An 18,767-nucleotide genomic window follows, 5' to 3' on the forward strand; every position below is an offset into this window, starting at 1 on the left:
ACATGCATACATAAATACATATAATACATATATATGTACATATATATGCATGCATACATAAATACACATATGTACACACACATATCCAGCACTGGGACTTAAACTCAGAGTCTAGGCTCTATTTCATAGTTTTTCAATTAAGGTTGGTGCTCTACCACTTAGCCACACCTTCACTTCCAGCTTTTGGATGGTTAATTGGAGATGAGTCTCATGGACTTTCCTGTCTAAGCTGACTTTAAACTGCAATCTTCAGATCTCAGCCTTCTGAATCACTAATATTACAGGCACTCATCATTGGTGCCCAGCAAGCCCATTATTTTTAAAGCAGAGTAGAATGGGATAGGGCGGTTGGAAGAGATGGGAGAGAATGATAAAAGGGCTGACATTGGTCAAGATGCATTATACTCTGACACGCTGAATTGTAACCTCATGGTACAACTATTTCAAGATGAGTATACTGAAAAAGATAGTAAACGTATAATGAAAAAGCATAATGAAAATAAATAAAATAAAGCAGAGTAGAGGAAAAAAAGGTTTTTCTCACTTATCGAGTTTACAACTGAGGCTCATCTATACCTGAAGGCCAAGGAGCAAGAGAAGAACATACACATTTAATCATTTAAGAAGTATTTCCCATAATATAGAATCCCTTTTAAGGAAATAAGCCCCCAAAGATTAGGGAAATGCTCAGGCTTGGTGAAGAATGGACAGTCAGTCATTCAGAGGTGCAATTGATTAGCCACAAGGTATGAGAGACTGGCCACAGGCTGAGGGAAACTGAGTAAGTCTGTTTGTTCTGATTCTTCTCAGTGATCTTTGCCTTCAGAAATAAGGGCTCTTCTCCTCCAGAGGCAGATGTACCTCTAGAATAAAGTTTTATGACCTGCTTTAGAAAGTTTTTTTTTTGGGGGGTCCGGTCGCAGGGCCTGTACTCTGGGCCTGGGCACTGTCCCTCAGCTCTTCAGCTCAAGGCTAGTGCTCTACCACTTGAGCCATAGCGCCACTTCCGGCTTTTTTCTTTTTGCTTATGTGGTGCTGAGGAATCGAACCCAGGGCCTCATGCATGCAAGGCAAGCGCTCTACCACTGAGCCACCTTCCCAGCCCTTTTAGAAAGATTTTTATTTAAACTTTTTCTTCAGGGCAGGAAGGTGAGAGAACTCAGAGGGACTTCCCTGACTCTGCTGTTTCCTCAAGTGTCAACATGCCATATTTTGGGGGTGATATGTCCTGTTTGCTTCTCAAAGTCATCATACTGAAATCCTCGTAAAGCACATTTAGTTAATTCTCTGAATTTTCTAGCAAGCCTTTCCAAACTAAAATCTGGTTTAGATGGACTTGATTATGTATGTATAAATGTACATATGTATGTGTGTATGTATGCATGCATATATATACATATATATATGATTCACTAGCTTCCATATGGATTTTTAAGTGAGAGATGGTTTATGGTTGCAAATTAAAACAAAAATTAAAAGTCATTGCTTGGCACCAGTGTCTCATGCCTATAATCCTAGTTACTTGGGAAGCTAAGATCTGAGAAATAAGGCTCAAATCCAGTCCAACTAGAACAGTCCCTAAGATTTTTAATTCCAGAGTCGCAACACATTTAAACACTATCGCCATCATGACCCATTTTGCTTCTACATTTTTAATAGAGCATTTACTTTCCTCTTTTTATAAAAATTATAATTGCATCAAATACAAAAATACAGTTAAATAGAAATCTGGTAAACAGAATATCTCAATTCTCCAGTCAGAAATCACTGTGATTAACATAAATAACATTAGCTCAGACGTGTCCCTTTGCGTAGATGAAGAGAGGAGGGTGTGTGGAGAGAAATACTTCCATAAAATAAACATTAAATGTCATCATTAATAATTTTTTAAGAAGCATTAAACTTGAATTTAATGGAAGTAAAGTAAACTGAAGGAATTTCTGGAGTTCAAAGAAACGTTTCTTCACTGAAAGATATCTTAAAAAATATTAACCTCAATTTAAAAGAAATTGTAAAAGCCATGTACTAGTGGCTCACTTCTGTAATCCTAGTTACTCAGGAGGCTGAGATCTGAGGATTGAGGTTCAAAGCCAGCCCAGATGGGAAAGTCCGTGACAATCTTATGTTTAGTTCAGCACCAAAGAGCCAGATGTGGAGCTCAAGTGATAGAGCTCCAGCCTTAAGTGAAAAAGCTCAGGGACAACACCCAGGCACTGAGTTCAAGCCTTAGAACCAGCACACAGACATGCACACATACACACAATTGTGTGTACAATCACAGATTAGGGTGATTGCTGCTGGTTTTTCAAAGCATGTATTCAATTTTTGGCAATGCAGTTGATTTTTTAAAGTCATATGTATTGTAGAGAGATAGTGTTTGTAAAAAAAATAAGATGATACAATATTTACAACTTAATATGTAGCATGTAAAATCTCTTAGTATCATATTTCCTTTCTGGAGTTAGCTAAGATTGGAATGATGATAGCATCAAAACAGCATTGAACTGAAACATTAAAATAAACAGATAATTTGAAAAATAATTACAATAATTCTCACTGTAAGACTACTTAGCTTATTATAGTTTTTATATAGGTGGAAAGCTGGTATATTTGTATACCTCTATAGCTATTTTTCCTTCTTAACTCCCATGATGATAAATAAGTGGTCTACATGGATGTCATTTCCAAAGTTGATAAAATATATAGCCTTCAGTTTTATAGCAAATATATTGAATTCTCTTCTTTTTTTTTTTTTTTTAGGCAGCAGGACCTCACACTAGGACCTCCACACCTATGTAGATTCTTTTTTTTTTTTTTCAAATTCTTTATTGTGATTAAGTGGTTACATGATTTCCCAAATTTCACAGGATTGTGGGACAGTGATGCTTAGTTAAAGTCACAAACACATTCTAACTTTCATGGGGCAAATTGTCTATGGTGGTCTATAACATTTATGAGTTCTATGAGCTTTGCAATACAGTTATTTCTTCCACATTGGGTGATATGTACATGTCTTTTGTTTTGCATATCGTCAGCTGTTCCCTCTTTCCCACTAGTTCCCTCCTTCCCATCGCTGCCATTGAGTTGCTTAGTTCGTTTTGATCAGATTCTTGATTTTAAGATATAGCAATGGTTTTTTGTTTTTTGTTTTTTTCCCTATATCAACCTTACTCTTGCTCGTATCTCCTATTTTTGTTATTTTGTATGCGTTTGAGCCTTTATCTCCCTTGGTGATGGGATTCTTTTGTATCAGCTCCTGGTCATCCTCCAGGCCTGAGGTTTTTCATGGTTGAGAAGGGCTCCGATGTGCCCACCACAATGGCACTGGCTGGCATCGTGCACACTGCACTGCTCTCTTCTATACTGAATGCTGCTGGAAGAACATTGAAGATTAGCTTGCTGTGCGTTTGTTTTTGTTATTGCTTGCCTTATAAGGTATTTCTATTTCTCTGCCTGAGATCTTAAGAATCAGTTCTTCGTTCTTAAAGAACTAATCATTTCACTTGAGCACTATATATCAAAATGTCCTGAAATATGATGCTCCCTTTTAAACTAAAGATGCTGGTTTGGGGGTTGTTTTTTTTTTTTTTTTTCTATTTAGAACATTTTCTTGTGGTATATTTTGAATACATCCTCTGTTCTGTTAATAAATTCAAGACATCAATCCCTTGTGTGGATTTCCATTTATGTGGATTTATTCATATAATCTGTCATTTATTTATCTACATTTGCCGTTTATATAGATTGGAGTCTTCCTAGTTTAATTTCCTCATTTCTTTCATGGATACACTCTAGCATGACGCTGAACCTACCCACTGTGCCAGTAACTCAGTTTCTATCAGTGTCTACTTTCATGCTTTGCTTTCCTAATCTATTCATTAACTAACAGTTATTGGTCTTCATACCTTTTTATTTTGATTACTTCAATCTTTTCCTCTCTCCTTCAGTCTCCTTCTGGCCCTTGGTGCTCATCATTTCAGTGGGTTTGAGGACTGAGCTTCAGTACTGGGGGTGCTCGGAGTGTTAGATGTCAGATCAGGTTGGACAGCATCATCAGAAGTGGCTATAGCACCGGGCTCCAGTGGCTCACACCTGTAATCCTAGTTACTCAGGAAGCTGAGCTCTGAAGTACTCTGTTTGAAGCCAGCTTGGGCAGAAAAATCTGTTAGACTCTTTTTCCAGTTAGCTCCCAGAAAGCTGGAAGTGGAGGTGTGGCTCAAGTGGTAGCGTGTCAGTCTTGAGTAAGAAAAGCTAAATAAAGGACAGCACCCAAGCCCTGAGTTATGCCAGTATTGGCATTTAAAAAAATGACTGCAGCAGGTGCCAGTAGCTCACACCTGTAATCCTAGCCACTCAGAAGTCTGAGATCTTAGGATCATGGTTCAAAGCCAGTCCGGGCAGTAAACTCCATGAGACTCTTATCTCCAATTAACCACGAGAAAACTGGAAGTGGCGCTGTGGCTCAAGTGGTAGAGCGCTTACCTTGAGCTGATGAGTTCAGGGACAGCGCCCAAGCCCAGAGTTTGAGCCCCACGACTGGAAAAAAAATGACTGCACCAGCACAGCAAAGCCAGAGAGGGTTGGAGAAAAGTAAGCCAATGCTTCTCATCCCAGTGATGCCAGCTGCGAGGTCCTGCTGCAGGGGATTGAAGCTGTTCCTTGCAACCATCTCCTTTTCCAGAAGAGGGCTAGATTTTCCAAGCTTCCCCCAAAAGGTGTAAATTCTACCACAGAGGAGGAGCGAGGTGATGCTTGCAGTTCCAGGCCTGGGCTTTGCGTACTGTCAATAGCAAGGTCCTGGAGAGTACCAGTGCCAGAGCACAGAGGGAACCTTGTTCCCACATTAGCCTCAGGAAACATATCACTTGCCAACCTAAAACACAGATTTAGGCCTTGACATGGACAAGAAATAAACTTTCATTTATTTGATCCAAAGTGTGCTTACTGGGGTATATTTATTACAGCAGCTTGACAGGGCCCAAATCTATACCCAGACACAACCTCAGGGAGAAGGCAGAGGGAAGGCAAAATAATTGTCAGATAATTTGAACTTTTAATGGAATAAGCATAAATCCTGACTTGACTAAGGACAATAACAACAACTAGAACAAAAATCAAACATCTCAATTTAAAAAATGCTCAGAGTATAGCACTTACCTAATAGGTACAAGAGCCTGGGGGTCCAATCTTCAATACCACCAGAAAGTAAGAAAGAGAGAGAGAGAGGAAAGAAAAAAGAAAAAAGAAAGAAGGAAGGAAGGAAGGAAGGAAGGAAGGAAGGAAGGAAGGAAGGAAGGAAGGAAGGAAGGGAGGAAGGGAGGGAGGGACGAAGAAAAGAAGGAAGGGAGGAAGGAGGGAAGGAAGGAAGGAAGGAAGGGGAGAGAGGGAGGGCAAAGGGAGAGAAAGAAGGAAAGAAAGGGAAAAATTGGTAAATAGGGAAGACATTTCTCCTAAGAAAATATGCAAATGGACAATAATTTGTGAAAGGTGTTAAATATCAGTACTCACTGAGAAACATAAATCAAAATTTATAGATACTTAGATGAAAGAGAAGGAGGAGGAGGAGGAGAATGGTAGTTGTCAGGATACAAGGTGGGGCAAGACCTGAATTGTTTGGAGATAGAACTCTAGTTGTCTTGTTTTGTACGGGTACTGGGGCTTTACAATCTGGCTTGGTGTTTTTGTTCAATGCTGGTGCTCTTGAACCACAGCTTTACTTCCAGGTTTTTGTTAAATAATTGGAGAAAATAGTCTCTCAGATTTGTCTTCCAGGACTGGCTTTGAGCCTCTGATCTCAGCTCCCTGAATAGCTAAGATTAAAGGCATGAGTCATTGCACCCAGCCTAGAACTCCAGATTTGTAAGATAAAACCTGTTCTGGATGATGGTGTATGTATGTACAACAATGTGAATATCCTTAGTGTCACACAGCTAATACTTAGGATGATTAAACCAGTCAACTTCATATCATATATTTACCAAGCTACATATTACAGCAGCCACCCCTGACCTATACAGAGTCCTGCCCCTCCTCCTAGCTACACACTTGTCCACAAAGGGCACTACAGAGCACTGTGTACCCAGGCAGTGTCCAATACACAGAATTGTGTATAGCAGGTACCTCCTCAGCCTGAAGCAGATAGGAGGTGACAAATACCATAAGCAGTTATAAACCCATGTGCAGCCTAACTACAATGGGAGACAGGGAAGCCAGGCATTGAGGCCCTTCTTGGCCATTCTGAAAGCCTAGATTTGCTCCTTCTGTGATGGAGACAGGAAGGTCATAGAAAGGCTTAAGGACGGTGTGAAAGGAGCATATTTCTACTTTTTTTCGAGATGAAATCCTCTATATCATTTATTTTTAAATATTTATCATTACACACCAGGCCATTCTCATTTTCAACCACCATATTTCTATTTTCGGGAAAACATCTCCTGCCTGTGAAGGAGAGGGGAGATGAAGTACCAGATGGAACACACTATATCCAGTGGGCTGGAGCTTGTTAGGAGGTTAGGACTGGCAGAAGCCAGCGTGAAGAGGAGCCTAAGATGGACAACAAACCTCCAGTTCTTGACAGTCAGGTTTCCTGTGTGCAGGGCCATTGATCATCCTTTGAAAGATACCACTTCATCCTGTGAGCACATTAGGTCAGACGGAGTGGAGAGTCAGGTAGTTGATATATCAGATTGAAAATAGCATTTCACTTTACAGAGAATATGTAGGTTGAAAATTCAAAATCCAATATGCTCTATAATCCAAAATATTTTGAATACTGACATAATACTACAAATGGAAAATTCAATCTCCAGCCTCATGTGAGAAGTCACAGTCAAAATGAAAGGGTGCTGCTGGTGGCTCTCACTTGTAATTCTAGCTACTCAGGAGGCTGAGATCTGAGAATGAAGTTTGTAGTTATTCTGGGAAGATAAAGCCAATTAACTAGCAAAAAGTCAGAAGCGGGCGTGTAGTTCAAGTGGCAGAGAACAGTCTTGAGTGAAAAAGGCAAGCCTGAGTTTGGTGCCCAGTAAAAACCAAAAGTACCTTTGGACTATATACATGTTACATATGAAACATAAATGAATTTCATGTTTTTGAGACTCCTGTCTCCAACATATCCCATTATGTGTATGCAAATATTCCAAAATCTGAAAGAAAAATAAACCCAAAATCTGAAACACCTCTGTCCCAAGCATTTCAGACAAGGAATACTCAACCAATGTATAAAACACAATTGGCAGCCAGGCGCTGGTGCTCATGCCTGTAATTCTAGGTACTCAGGAGGCTGAAATCTGAGGACCATGATTTGAAGTCAGCTCAGGCAGGATAGTCCATAAGACTCTTAGCTCTGATTAACTACTAAAAAAAAAGGCTGAAAGTGAAGTTGTGGCTCAAATGGTAGAACATGAAAGCTCAGGGACAGCACCCAGGCCTTGAGTTCAAGCCCTAGGATTAGCACAAAAAAAAAAACCAACAACAACAAAAACACAGTTGACTACCTTTGGAGATCTTAAATTATGTAGGAGGAGGTGAGGATGTCATTTTTGCTTCAGGCTCTCTCTCTCTCTCTCTCTCTCTCTCTCTCTCTCTCTCTCTCTCTCTCTCTCTCACACACACACACACACACACACACACACACAACATGATGTATGTACATGTAGTTTTTATGTAATCCAGTAAGTATAGTCGCTTCCCCTGAAATGTATAGATTTGTAAGCAAATTGATGAATATGTACATGTACTGTGCTCACTACACATCCCACCAAGTTAAAGACACCCTAACCTTGTGTCAGTAGTTCATACCTGTAATCCTAGCTATTTAGGATGATGAAATCTGAGGATTAACATTGTAAACCAGCCCAGGAAGAAAAGTCCTTGAGACTCATCTCCAATTAACCAGTAAAAAGTTACATGTGAGGTTGTGGCTCAAGTTATAAACACCAGCCTTGAGTGAAAAAGCTAGGAAAGAGCCACAAGGCCCTGAGTTCAAGGCCCAGTACCAGCACAGAATCTTAAAAAAAAAAAAAAAAAAAAAGGACACCCGGGGCACAATTACTGGAGCAGAGTGAACAGGCAAGTACCCCCCACCCCCACCCCAGTGAGCCCAGCCAGCTTCTTACTGAAAACATCCTGTCCTACTTTCTGTACCTAGAAAATCTGCCAAGATCGGCTCAAATACTTCTGAGTACTCAAGAGTTGCCTGGAGAGCTCGCCCCAGCGTTGGTGACCCTGTGCACCCATGACACCCCTGTAAGTTGTAGAGGGGGTTCAATCTATCAGACAGGCAAGATGAGCCTGCTTTCCCTAGGGAGAAGCATGGGAGGGCATGCTCCCCAGGACTCACCTCCCACACCCAGAACTTTCTAGCTGGGTGCTAATCAGCCCTTTATTTCACTTCTCCCTGACTTGGGTTTCTCCTCTTTAATTGAGGGCAATAGTAACTTCCTGAGCTGCCTCATAGGATGATTACGAAAGTGTTGCAAGGGCCAATCCCAATAGCAGTGGGAACTATATCGCTATTATTAATTCTAATAACAACCTTGCCAGGCAGGCAGAGCACATAGTCATTCGTGTTTTATAAGTGAAGAAAGAGAATGAGCAATATCACAGTGATTCACCCTCTGTCACGAACAGCCAGGGGAGAAACTAAGAGAGCCCAGATCAGTGCTGTTTTTAGTATAATGCAATCAAGGAAAGAGAATTCAGTGGTCTTCAACTGACATGAACTGTTTCTCCTTGATAGACCTTTGCTCCTCCAAAATTCCACTTAAGACTAGGTGCTGAGTGCTCAACTCTGACTCTTTTCCTGATTGCTTCCCATTGTAACTCCACACAGCCATTTTGATTTGAAGTCAGGGCCTTATACTTGCTAGGTAGATGCTCTATCACTTGAGCTACGCCTTTAGCCCTTTTATGGCCCTAATTATTTTGCAGTTAGGGTCTTGCACTTTTTGCTTGTGTGAACCTCAGGCAGTGATCCTCTTGTGTAGGGGGGGTGACAAGCATGTATTCCTGTGCTTGGCTTGTTTGTTGAGATGAGGTCTTGCTGACCTTGTACCATATAGCCTCCCAGTCTCAGCCTCCTGGGTAGCTAGGATTATACACATAACCTTGTAAACTCCTTTTCAGAGTAATTATTTTGAAGTCTTTGGACCAAGAAATACCATAATTGGGCTGGGAAAGTGGCTCAGTGGTAGAGCGCTTGCCTTGCATGCCTGAGGCCCTGGGTTCGATTCCTCAGCACCACATAAGCAAAAACAAAAAAAAGCCGGAAGTGGCACTGTGGCTCAAGTGGAAGAGCGCTAGCCTTGAGCTGAAGAGCTGAGGGACAGCGCCCAGGCCCAGAGTTCAGGCCCCACGACCGGACCCCCCCCAAAAAAAAGAAAAAATAAATACCATAATTGTGTGTATATGTGTGTGTTAATTCAGATGCAGATCCAGCTGAATAGAAAAGGCCCAAACATTACAAAGTTTCTTTCTGTTTCTATGAGGGCACCAGCCTGGTATTCAATGCCGATGTATTGACTAAGTGAACTAAATGAGTTATTTAGTAGAGTTGGGTCTCCAGCTCCATTGTCTTTAGCTTTAAAGGCATAAAATAATCTCGTGGGGGAGGAGGATCAGAGAGGGAAAAACTGGGAGAAAATGAGAGAGGGGTTGACATTCTTCAAAAAGAAATGTACTTACTTATTACCTGACTTACGTAACTGTGATCCCTCTATACATCATCTTTACAATAAAAAAATAAAATAAACATGAGCACAGGATTGGAGGTCAGAGAGTCTAGACTTCCTTCCTGTCTATGTTATTTACTAGCGGAGAGACTTTGATTTTTCCCATTTCACCTCTCTAGGTTCTGCGTCTTTTACAAGATGACACAATGGTCAGTAGGCTTCCACTTAAATGCCACTTATAATCAGCTGATGATAACCAGAAGTTCTGGTTAGGCTGTGTGGAAGACAGCCAGTGGAAGTGAGAAGAATGGAGAATGAGGCTCTCTTCCTGGGCGGAAGCTCCCTTCCTTAAAGGTGTAAGTTGTACCCCAGCTATTTGTTACTGACGGACTGAATCATCCAAGACCTTTAAGTTTTATAGATCTTTAACCAAGAAGAGTGTATGAATTGGTAGATACTAAATGTTAGAATTAAATCATGTAGCTCAGGGTAATTTCTGTCACAAAGTTTCCTTTCCTGTATTCCTGGGGGGGGAGAATCAAAGATTTGTACATTGGGGAAAGGATCAGTGTTAGTTCAAGGGCTGAGAAAACTCCCCGGAAGTTCCTCTGGCTTCCTGAGAGGTAAAAGAGGTTGATGACTTAGCACAAGATTACTACTTCATTTTATAGATATTCCATGAGTCATAGCAGGCAGAATTATCTACCTTAGGTCATTTGTAGGTCTAGGCATATAATTTAGGTCACTAAACTCAGTTTTGTTTTCTTTCCCAGTGGAAGTACATGGCTTATTCAGTATATTTTCCTTGCTGGGCCAGGGCCATGGTTCTTCCAATTAGCCATTGGTGAGTATTTGCCTTGCAAATAGGGTACTGTGACTGAAGCTGGCTGTCAGGAGTGGCAGAGCCTCAGCGGCCCGTGGCATAAGCATACAGTCCTTACTGTGTCCTTTCACAATGAGGAAACGTGCTTAGCAGGTGGGTTTTTTGTTGTTGTTGTTGATTTTTTTCCATTACTGGGGCTTAACTCAGGGCCTTGTGCTCTTGGTTGGCTTTTTTTTTTTGCTCAAGGCTGATGTTCTACCACTTAAGCCACACCTCTGCTTTTGTTGGTTAAATAGGGATAAGAGTCTCAGGATTTATCGGTTCTTGCTGGCTTCAAACTGTGGTTTCAGCTTCCCGAATAGCTAGCATTACAGGTATGAACCACCACTAGTGTCTGGCTACATTCTTTTTTTGGGGGCCTGAACTCTGGGCCTGGGCACTGTCCCTCAGCTCTTCAGCTCAAGGCTAGCACTCTACCACTTGAGCAATCTTCCCAGCCCTGGCTATATTCTAATGTGGTGTGTGTGTGTGTGTGTGTGTGTGTGTGTGTGTGTGTGTGTAACTCAAGGCCTGGGAGCTGTCTTTGACCTCTTCTTGCTCAAGCTAGCATTCTTTCAAATGGCACCACAGCTCTACTTCCAGTTTTTTTTGTGGTTAATTGGAAATTAGAGTCTTTCAGACTTTTTCTGTGCAGGCTGGCTTTGAAACAGGATCATCTGATTTCAGCCTCCTGAGCAGTTAGGATTACAGATGTAAGTCACCTAGCCATTCTAAATTTTTTTGGGGGGTGGTCAGGTAGTGGAGCCTGAACTCTGGGCCTGGGCGCTGTCCCTCAGCTCTTCAGCTCAAGGCTAGCGCTCTACCACTTGAGCCACAGCACCACTTCCGGCTTTTTTTGTTTTATGTGGTGCTGAGGAATCGAACCCAGGGCTTCAGGCATGCAAGGCAAGCACTTTACCACTGAGCCACCTTCCCAGCCCCCATTCTAATTTTTGTAAGTACAATATACTCTAAAATAATGATAGGAAGCCTATATAGTAAATACATAAAGCAGTACCTAGTCATTTATGATCATCATTAAATATGGCATACTGTACATAGACCTATATACAATACTTTTATACAACTGGCAGCAAAGTAGGCGTGCCTACTCCAGCATCATTTCAACATGTGTAGTGTGTCTTACTCTGATGCCATCACATCGAATACAATATCACTGTGAAAGGAATTTATCAACTCATTGTTATCATAGGAGACCATCATCACCATCATAAATGAAGCCCATCATTAAGCACAACATGGTCATGCAGCACAATACTATCTGCTCCTACATTGGGCTTTGGTTATTTTATACCTAACCTAAGAAATAGCTCACCTCGTATGGTCTCAGTATAGGGACTTCTTCAGGCCACCAATTCAGTTTCATTTCACACTATGGAACTAAAAGCCTACCAACCACACTTAGGTCAATCTCTTGCCACTTTTCCTTGCAGTGCTGAGGATCAAACCCAGAGCCTCAGGCATACTAGGTAAATGCTCTACCACTGAACCACACTCCCAATGTTCTCTTAATCACTTTAAATGTCAGATCGAGGCTAGGGTACTTGGAGAATTAACAGAACCCATTAGAAGGTACACATGATCTATTGGTAACATTGGTCAGAATTTCAGTCTCCATTTAGTAACTGAAGGACCTGCTTTCCTTGTGAGCAAAATGAGCAGGGTGAAGTTGGTTGAGAGAAATAAAGCACAAAATGTTTCTAAGGCACCTGCTATGAAACCTGTGCTGTCACAAGGATCCATAAACTGCTAGTTCCTCCTCCAGTAAAAAAAAAAAAATGCCACAAAATGAAAACTTCAAAATGTTGCATACCAAGCCGGGCGCTGGTGGCTCACGCCACCAGCTATTCAGGAGGCTGAGATCTGAGGATCGCGGTTCAAAGCCAGCCCAGGCAGGAGAGACCGTGAGACTCCTATCTCCCATAAAACACCAGAAAACCGGAAGTGGCGCTGTAGCTCAAGTGGTAGAGTGCTCGCCTTGAGCTGAAGAGCTGAGGGACAGCGCCCAGGCCCAGAGTTCAAGTCCCACGACCGACAAAAATAAAAAAATAAAAAATAAATTTAAAAAATGTTGCATACCAAAACAAAAAAAATTCAATGTTAGAAATACCTCAAGCAACTCAACTCTGTGTGTTGCTATTATTGTTGCTGGGTTAGCAGTTCAAGTTGAGGGGGAACTGAGCAAGCCTACCCAGTCCTTGGAGATGGCCAAGAAAGGAGACAGGGCCAAGTGGAAATGTTAAAAGAGGAAAAAAAAATCCTTCCTTCCCTCCTTCCTTCCTTCCTTCCTTCCTTTCTTTCTTTTTTGTGTCATTCGTGGGGCTTGGGTGCTGTCCCTCAGCTCTTCAGCTCAAGGCTAGCACTCTACCACTTGAGCTACAGCACCACTTCTGACATTTTCTGCTAATGTGGTGCTGAGGAATCAAACCCAGGGCCTCATGCATGCAAGGCAAGCGCTCTACCACTGAGCCACCTTCCCAGCCCAGAAAGCAAAACTATTTTCTAAGAAAGCACTATGAATATAAATCACCATGATAAATAAGAGGCAGGCATCATGGGCCAGGAATGGGTCTAACAACACCTGACTTCTTACACACCCCACCTGTGATTCAACTGATTGAACAAGACAGTACAGAGGACCCTGGCTAGGCTGGCTGCCTGAGCCCAGGAAGGGAAAGTTCTAGAATGTAAGGAGTCATTCTGATGAACTCCTGCCTGACCAGGAGCAGGTCTAAATGGTCTGAGGGGTGTATCCCCTACGGTGAGACTGTATGAGAACAGGATAGCATCTAGGATTCAGGTTCTTTTCTCTCCAATTAAAGGGCAGGAAAATGTTTAATGCAGAGCAGGCTTATCTGAAGGCCAAACAACAATGAAATGGATTCACTGTGCGAAAAGAGGCCCCCAGGACAAAACACAGTCTGGACCTGCTATATATAGGGTTGGTTGTATTCTTTCCTCTAAGGATGTGCTCCTGTTCTGTTTGGTCAAGGGGTGGACTTGGCTATGGGGAGTCTCCTGATTAGTTTCTTCACTTTGGTGCTTGAGAATGGAAGCTGACCTGTGATTGGATCCCCCATTTCTGCGCATAGGCACGAAAAGGAATTTTGATTGGATGGATACTAGGGGAACATGTGCTGGGCCAAAGCCAGCAACAGCACTGTGCTAAGGCCTTTAAGGCCTGAGAGGAACAAGATAAGTACCCTTAGCTGGGTCACTTTCCCCCTGCCATGTTGGAACTGGTTCTGACTGTCATTTTTCTTCCTACCTAATGAGGGATGCCTAACTTCCACTCAGTGCCACAAAGCTCCTGGCCAACGTTGATCTTTGATGAGGGTGGATGGAAAACCTGGCTCAGTGTGAGGACAGGGCCAATCCAGACTGCAGCCCCAACTCATGGCCACTTTTTACCCTTCTGTCTCCTCATCTGTAGAGGAAGGCGCTGGATTTATGGGACCTGTACAAGCCTAAACATGAGGGCTCTGTTGGGGTTCCATATACCCACCCTTCCCAGCAACGGAAGTCTTTGAGAGAGATCCCAGGGATTCTGTGTGTTCCCCAACTCCAGTTTCTGCCTTCATTTCCACAGGACAGCCCTGGTCTGCTGTACCTGTGTGGAGTGTGAGACAAAGAGGCCTAAAGCTGGGCAGGGTGGTTCACACCTGCAATCTTTGCTACTCAGGAGACTGAGATTTGAGGACCACACTTTGGAGCCAGCCTGAGCCAGAAAGTCTGAGACTCCTATCTCTAGTTAACCATTACAAAGCCAGAAATGGAGCTGGGTCTCGGGTGGTAGAACACCAGCTCTGAGTGAAAAAGCTCAGGGACAGGGCCCAGGCCTTGAGTTCAAACCCTAGTACTGGCACAGAAAGCCAAAGAAAACAAAACAAAAACAAAGAAGCTTGGAGATGTTTCATTATTCTTGCAGCCGTGAAGGCCCATGGACAAGCAGACACACCACTGTCTTCTCGAATATATGGGAGAGATTGGGTTGGGCTGCTATGAGTAATCATGCTAGCCAGGGCACTACAGGGAGTAGCATTCTCAGCTGAACATGGAAATCAGGCTAGTGTTCTCTGAGAAGTAACTTATGTGTGTACTGACAACTGCCTTAGTGCCCTCCTGTAATGTGACCCAAAATTCTGCTTTCTGAATCTATCTTGGGAAATAACAGAGCATTTGATTATCAGACATTGGCAGCTCATACCTGTAATCCTAGCTACTCAGGAGGCTGAGATCTGAGGGTCTTGACTCATCTCTAGTTAACTACCAAAAAGCCAGAAGTGGAGATCTGATTGAAGTGGCAGAAGACCAACCTCGAGCAAAAATGCCAAGTGAGAACAGGAACTTCTGAGGGACACACACACACACACACAGACGCACACACACACTTCTCAGACATATTTGCATGCTTACCCAATGCTATTACACTCTCATGCACACTTACTTGCTGGCACCTGGTCACAAATGCACATGGCTTACACATGTGTGCTCACATGCAATTCACTTCTCATACTCTTGTGCTCACACATTCATGCTCAGAATGCTTAGCACATGCACACAGTTGTACCCTCATGCTTATACACTCATGCTTACACACTCACATGCTGGTACAATCCTGTCCACAGCTTGCATGCCCATACAATGGTCTCATTTTGTGGATGTGCAATGCCTGCGCACTCATATTTACAATGTTCACATGCACGTATAGCCTCATGCACACTTGCAGGTTGATTTTCTCACACTTGTCATTTTCAGACACAACCTCACACATTTGCATATAACCACAAACTTGCACACTTGCACTCACACATATACATGCATAGTCACACTAACATGGTTGTGTGCACATACACTTGTGCTCATACTTGCATTGTCCCCACCTCTCACACAATTGTTTTCATGTGCATTATTACACACACGTCTTCACACCATGTTCACATGTATGCATTTATACACCCATGCGCTCTGTTGTGTTCCTCATGTATAGCTAACTCGGACAACTGTGTCTCATTCCCTGGACCCTTCTTTGTCCCTAGTCACCTTTCACAGCCTCTCCCTGCCCTTTCAAAGTCTGCCCAGCACATAGAGTCCTTATATTGAATGTACATATGTGATAATGGAGCCACACCACTTGAGGGTATGGATGGGAATGATGGGGGAGAACAATGGAAAGGGTGACATTGATCAAAATGCATTGTGCTCATAGCCTGACCTACGGAACAAAGCCTTGCTGTACAACCACTAAAAAATCTGCCCTTGGCACTTCCCTCCTCTGCATGCAGCCAGTTTCCTTGCTCAGTGTCCCTCATATTTCCCAGAGGCTCTGACCAGCTTTGGGGCTGCCCACAGCAGGGCAGAGCCTGGCAGAGCACCTGGCTCAGACCGCAGTGCAGCATCCTGGTGGTGTGCTGTGCTGGATGAGCAATGCCGACATCCACATTGTTCCACATCATGTAGGCTGGGCGGGCGAGCATGAGCCACAGGCCAGTGTTGTCCTTGGCAGCTAGCTCTGCTGAGGTCTCTGAAACAGATACATTTCAAAGCACCCCAGTCTCCGCACTCCAGGCTCTGCTTTTCTTCCAGAACCACTCCCTTTGTAAAACTCAGCTGAAAGCCAAAGGAGTGCACCAAGAGGCAGCCTGCGCTCCCCCAGCCCACGCCCCTCTCCACAGGTGCGCAGCAAGGGCCGCATCTGCCATGGGATCAGGCCCAGCTGGCCTCCGTGAGAGAGGCGCCATGTGGGCCCATCCAAATATTAACTGTGGATGCTTTCCTGCTTTGAACATGAGATATTCCAGGCCCTCTGGAAAACACAAGCGCATCTGTTGTCCTTCCAGGGGTCTGAGCTGGACACTGAGTTTTCCAGGGCAGGGAATTTGAGGTTCAGGACTGCTGAGCTTTGAGCAGCAGCTGCTTCTCACCGACCCTCAACTCCTGACCCCCAACAGCAGGAAGAGCGGAAAACGGAAGACCAAAACCTGGGCATACAGGGGAACCCAGAAGACAGAAAACTTTAGGGACTCGGATTTGCTTAGGGGTCATTGTACCTGGGGGAAAGAGGGTCACCTTAAGATGCTGTTTAACAGGTCTCACCTCCTGCATCTGGTATGAGGATTGTACCAAAATTCAACCATGGCTGGGTGCGAGTGGCTGACGCCTGTAATTCTTGCTACTCAGGTGGCTGAGATATAAGGATGGAGGACCAAAGCCAGCCCAGACAGGAAAGTCCATAAGAGTCTTACCTCCAATTAATCAAAAAGCCAGAAGCCAAGCTATGGCTCGAGTGGTAGAGTGCTAGCCTTGAGCAAAAATCTCAAGGCAGTGCCCAGGCCCTGAGTTCAAACCCTAGGACGTTCACAAAAAGAAAAAAAAGATGTAAGTCGGGTGCCAGTGGCTCATGCCTATAATCCTAGCTACTCAGGAGGCTGAGATCTGAGGATCACAGTTCAAACCAGCCCGGGAAGGAAAGTCTGTGAGACTCTTATCTCTAATAAACCACTAGAAAACTGGAAGTGGTGCTGTGGCTCAAGCGGTAGAGTACTCACCTTGAGTTGAAGAGCGCAGGGACAGTGTGCTCAGGCCGAGTTCAAGCACCATGACTGACAAAAAAAAAAAAAAAAGAAAAAGAAAAAGAATTTAAGTGTGACCTGCCAGTTAAATAATTATTCTCATAACATTCTCTGATCACACAAAGGCTACTTTATCAGCCTAGAAAAGTGTTCCATAACAAGGCATTGTAATTTGTTTTCAAGTGTGTCTGAGTGAAGTTAGATCATGGCTTGTTAGGTTTGATTGCCACTTTCTAAGGATAAATTTCAGTGCTAACTTGGTTATTGTGCCCAAGAAAGCTGGATTGACAGTCATTCAGGGTGTGGTTATAATATTAAGTAATATTAATCTATAGTCTGCTGTGGTGGTGGATTAGAGGAGGGTATAAGTTTCTGTCAGGTAAGTCCTTATATGGGTTTAAGCCAGTGAACAATCATGCTTTGCCTTGGAGCAGATGCAAGAAACTGTGTGTGTGTGTGTGTGTGTGTGTGTGTGTGTGTGTGTGTGCTGGTACTGGAGCTTTACCTCAGAATCTGAGCACTGTCCCTTAGTTTTTTCACTCAAAGCTGATGGTCTACCACTTTCCATAGCTCCACTTCGGGCTTTTTTGATGCTTCATTGTAGATAGATGTCTATCAGTTTTGTCTAGCAGAATTTTTTCACAGGTGTGAATTTTTTCACACCTGTAATCTAGCTACTCAGAAGACTGAGACCTGAGGATCCTGATTCCAAGCCAGCTCAGGCAAGAAAATCCATGAGACTCAAAAGGCCAGAAGTAGAGAAATTGATTAAGTGGTAAAGCACCAGCCTTGAGGAGAAAAAGCTAAGCCTTGAGGAGAAAAAGCTAAACCTAGGCCTCATGTTCAGGCACACACACACACACACACACACACACACACACACACACACTCACACACATACACACATGATACATTTGGTTAGTGATAATGCTCTAAAGGAAATGAACAATTGTTTTTGAAATACACCTGAGATAAAGTGATCATCATATATCTCTTCAGGAAGATGATATTTGATTTGAACAGAGATCTGAATAACACAATAAGCCAGTTCTCAGAAGATCTAGGGCAGAGATATCAGTAAGTGCAAAGGCCCTTTGGGCATATCATAAGAGCAGAAAGGTAAACATGAATGTAACTCAAGCAGGTAGATTGGAGAAGCAAGAGGCAGGGAAGAGAGAGAGAGGGAAAGGGAGGGAGAGAGGCGTCTCTGGAGAATCAAGGAGTCAAGATTGTATTTTAAATGTAATATAAGCCATTAGATGTTTTAAGCCCTTTTTTGTTATTTTTTAAAAATAGGGTCTCACTTTTTGCCTACACTTTGCTCTTTCTATTTATGTTTCCATGTAGTTAGGATGATAGATATGTGCCGCTGTACCCAGCTTTTTATTGGTTGAGATGGAGTCTCATAGACTTTTCGGCCTAGGCTGGACCAGGAACATAATCTTCCCCTTCTCTACCTCCTGAGTAGCTGAGATGACAAGGATCTGCCATCATATCCAGCTTTTTATTGGTTGAGAAGTTGCACAAACTTTCCTGTCTGGGCTGGCCTTGAACCACAATCCTTCCAATCTCTACCTCCTAAGTAGCTAGGATTATTGGCACCAGACCCATGCCTGGCTAGAATTAATTTTTTCAAGAATA

General features: G+C 43.1%; 2 long non-coding RNA genes across 2 annotated transcripts in view; one reads left to right on the forward strand and one right to left on the reverse strand.

The window, feature by feature from the left end:
• The window catches only part of LOC138814191 (uncharacterized), a 46,009-nt gene extending 35,948 nt beyond the window's left edge, over positions 1–10,061 (forward strand). The window contains exons 4-5 of the long non-coding RNA XR_011367917.1: positions 8,150–8,247; positions 9,851–10,061. This is a non-coding gene — a long non-coding RNA (uncharacterized lncRNA). The remainder of the gene's footprint in view (positions 1–8,149; positions 8,248–9,850) is intronic.
• On the reverse strand, positions 1,451–17,156 carry LOC138814193 (uncharacterized). Its single transcript, XR_011367921.1, has 3 exons — positions 17,103–17,156; positions 6,562–6,632; positions 1,451–5,187 (listed from the first exon to the last, which is right to left on the reverse strand). It is a non-coding gene; the product is annotated as an uncharacterized lncRNA (long non-coding RNA).
• Between the last annotated feature and the right edge of the window lie 1,611 nt (positions 17,157–18,767).

The sequence above is a fragment of the Dipodomys merriami genome, unplaced genomic scaffold (assembly GCF_024711535.1).
Source record: "Dipodomys merriami isolate MVZ:Mamm:240054 unplaced genomic scaffold, mDipMer1.0.p SCAF_6, whole genome shotgun sequence".
NCBI classification, from domain to species: Eukaryota; Metazoa; Chordata; class Mammalia; order Rodentia; family Heteromyidae; genus Dipodomys; species Dipodomys merriami.